Source organism: Lactuca virosa, chromosome 8 (assembly GCF_052849685.1).
Source record: "Lactuca virosa cultivar CGN04683 chromosome 8, Lactuca_virosa_CGN04683_v6, whole genome shotgun sequence".
NCBI classification, from domain to species: Eukaryota; Viridiplantae; Streptophyta; class Magnoliopsida; order Asterales; family Asteraceae; genus Lactuca; species Lactuca virosa.
Window position 1 is genome coordinate 344,445,162 of NC_136433.1, and position 4,207 is coordinate 344,449,368.

Consider the following 4,207-nt stretch of genomic DNA (forward strand, 5'->3'; position numbering starts at 1 on the left):
CTGATCAAGTCCACCACAAAAGATCGATAAGACTATTCGTCATGATTTACTAAAGTTTAGTAAATATGGTTATACTTACAAGTTTAAGTATAATTTTGAAACATTGGAAAAGTTTGATGTATGGCAGAACGAATGAGAAGAATCAAATTAGGCAGAAAGATAAAAGTTTCTCAAATCTGAAAAGATGGGAGAGTACTTTAGTATCATGTTTTGTGATCATCTTAATGATTAAGATACCATATCACAATTAGTCCTCTAAGGAAATCTTAGTGCATTCCTATGGCTAAGGAGAGGAATCAAGAATTGCTGAAATGGTTAAATCAAGAAGATGAGTCATACTTCGTTCCAAAAACAAGTCTTAGAGTAATACTCCCAGACTATAAGTTGAGTGGCATATCTTAAAGAAAGGTTTATAACACTTATCAAATGTAAGAATAATAGTGTCCTACTTTTGTACATTTGAAATTGGTAAGTTGTGATGTTTTGGATAAAACAAAGACCAACTTAGGCCAATTGTGTGAAGTGTTTGTCTTGATAAAGAATCTGCACTATCTCTTGAATATTTGACAAGTGAGTCTTATATGTCAAGAGGACAGTGAGAGTCTTAAAGATCCTGAAAGAATTTCAAGATCTAATCAAGAATAAAAACCTGTAGTTTGACACTAGCACACGACGTGAGATTTATAACCTATTATGTTGACATATTGACATTTCTGTGCCCATTCCAGTAAAGTTGGCTATACATTTGAGTTCTACATGTTCTCAACTGTTTGCATAACTACTTGGAAGCAATGGCTGGCCCTGTACTTCCAAGTGGCGAGAAGTTAAGATTGCACAAGTTCAATCCATATGAGTTTGGATTTGTCACTAACCTAGTCTTGTGATTATGGTTTTGACAAATTCACGTGGATAAGAACACATACACCATAAAATCTAAGGGTCATAAGGTTTCTCTCCGATTCATGAAAATGATGGTGAGGAAACACTTCCACCAAGTAGATTTTAAGTAAGATAGCAATTGTGATCTTTGCATTCTCAAAGTCGTTAGTGGAGCGTGCATGGTTAACCGACACACTAACATGGACTTATGAGAAATGGCAAAAGTCTAAACAATCGAGACTATGATTACGGCATCCCTTTTCATAGTTCTAAAATTGTTTAGACACACTTGTGAACTATCTAAGATAAGGTGTATGATTTTGATAAAGTCTTATCAAAGCAATCTCGTATCAGAAATCTGAACTTTGGTAAGAAAGTCAATAAAGTATTGATTTCTAGAAGTCCAGCTAATTTCTGGATACATGTCAAAGCTAGTGGGAGCATGATAATTATGACAAGTATTGCAAGTTAGCAATGTTAATTATAGAAAAAAAAGTTTCAATTGGGAAAAAGTTGTTTTGCTATAATTAAGGGAGAGGAAATTATACTTCATTTCAATTCTAAAAGCTTAGATTGAGGTTTTAATCGTCTTTAGTCAAGGATATATATATATGAATTTTATGTTGGAGTGGCTCAACATAAGGAAATTCTATATATGGGTCTGTTATTTGCGTTCTAAAATTCGATTATGATTACGACATCCCTTTTCATAATCCGAATTATGAGAACTTGGCAAATAGACATAGAAATATTATAGCAAACATACTGGTCTAGTATAATGTCTTTATGTGAGACATCATGAATCGTGTCCCATATGCTTTGGATATAGGATCGATTGCATGTGCTATGTGCTATAATATTCATCCTTTCTAAATTTTCCAAATGCTCTGGGCATTAAGGGGGAAAAAATCTAGAATTAGATATGACTAAAATGATTAAGCAATTGTTGAGAACAATCTAAGGTTTACCAATGATTGGTTGCTCAGGGACAGTTGGAAGTATAGTGTTAAATTTTGGAAGGACCATATTGACATACTCTGAAAGGAGGCAACTCTTGTTCAGAAGTGACAGTCAAAATGGGAATATGGAAATGTTTCATAGTTGGAAGTTATTCAATCTGTGTAAGATTAGAAAAACTAAATGCAAGAAGGATGTTTCCATGGAGTTGAGCTCCATTGGAATACTCTGTAATGTCCGTTGACAAGTCTTTGTGACTTTGTGCATAATCATTACAAGAGGATCAATGCATATAAGTTTAAAATCTAACAGATTTCGGTAAATGATAGGAATTTGGAATTCTTATCATTTTCGATAAGGATTTGGGAGTGTGAAAAGAGAATCATTGAAAATTATGTTCAATCGATCTAGTTCACAAAGTAAAGATCATAGACAAACATAGAGTGCTTACTTGGTGTATGGCAAAGCTATTGTTTAGAAAAAAAACATAGTGTACATGCTTGGAGCATGGGACAACCAGTGTTTTTTATTCAAGTATAAAGTTGATAAAATCGAAACAATGAATAATGAGTAATCAGTATGGTGATAAATAAAAGGTGTTCTATTTATATTCATAGGTTTTGATACCATATTGGATTTAATTATTCTTTTGTTTCATTTTGCATGTTTTGACTTCCAGAATAAACTAGGTCATTCTTCCCGAATGAGTAAGTTATTCAAACCATCCACAGTCGGTCATATGTTGGAAGTAGATATAAATCAAGACTGTCATGGGTTGGCTTGTAGAGGTCTAAGATGTTGGACAAAGCGGTGCTACAACACTCATGAGTACTCATAAGTTATGAGTATTGGATTCAACCCACGCTCATTTGACTCACTTCATGGATTTTATCACGAGTGATCATGAGACGATAATATCTTATATTCTTCAAACCTAGAGATATGAGTTGTTACTATGAGTTGGTTATACATTGATTGCACGAAAACACATTGGTAACTCGATGTTATAAAACGTGCTTTTGTGTATGATTCAACAAGTAGTAGAACAAGCCATATGAGTCGAAGTTTATCCATTCCTTTTACCTTCGGGATAAAAGCGTCATCTGTGGGCCCCTCGATGATTTAGTGATGACAAATGTAAGTGCTCGGCCGGGCCTGGACTGATTTGATTTGTTCAATTAGTCAGTTGTCATAAATCGGAAATCGGGAAACAACAAATGGACAGAGAGAATGATTTATAATCCATGTCTCAGTCCATATGATATCTAGAATGGAGGAATATATGATCCCTTATCTAATGGACAAGTCATTGACAAAGGTCAGAGTTCATCGACAAGGTCAGAGTTCGACAGCGGCTTTTGAGAGCTACGATTGCCAGTTGGTTCTTGAAGTCATACGCAATAATAGTTTTAGACTTATCCAAGTGGGAGACTGTTGGATTAGTGTCTAAGTCCATAACTATAACTGGTACTTGACCCGACTCGGCATGGTCCATTTGGGTTGCATGGCATCAGAACATTTGGATAAACCGTTTGTGAGGAGAAGACATTTGTGACATATTAATATATTATAAGTTCTAATATATTAATATGAAATCATGTTATTTAATTAGTATTGATCAAGAATTAATTTGGACTTAATTTAGTGATAAAAAAGAGACTAATTAAATATATGGGGATTGATTGTGTAAATAATTCATTCTTATATATGTGGGCTTATGATCCATGATTCCTTATGTTGGGTTTAACCCATGTGGTGATCCATGGATACTCCATGGAGGTTAAAACCCATGGAGCATAAGGAATGGGTAAAGTCATGGGTTACATGGTGTAACCCTAATGTGCACACTATATAAGGACCCCTTTAGCTCAAGAAATTGGCACTAGTGATACATATATGAGGGCTAGCCGATTTGAGCATGAGTGTCTTCTTCTCATGGTTATTCCATGTGTTGGTGATGTTGTGTGAACCATTTGAGGTGTCACACTTGGGGAACAAGGCTCTCGAGCTTTATGGAGTCAAGCTACATCAACAAGGTATGTATTTCTATCTAGTTTATTACCCAAGTATCAATGTTTTGTATGCTAGTTAGGGTAATACGTTGGAATATTCATATTTGCATGTATAATAGAGAAAACATAGATCCAAGGTATTTAGGGTTGCATGTACACTTAGGAGTGTTAGAATGCTCATAACCCAACATTAGTTACGCCAACAATCAGCAGCAGCAGCAAGATCGACATTGATTTACTTCAGTTCCAGATCCAAAGCACACAATCTGCTTTATGTTTTCTCCAAATTGATTTGCTTAAAAATCTAGGGTGCGTTTAGTTGCGGAAAAATGGGCCGTTTTCCGGAAAAATTTTCCAAG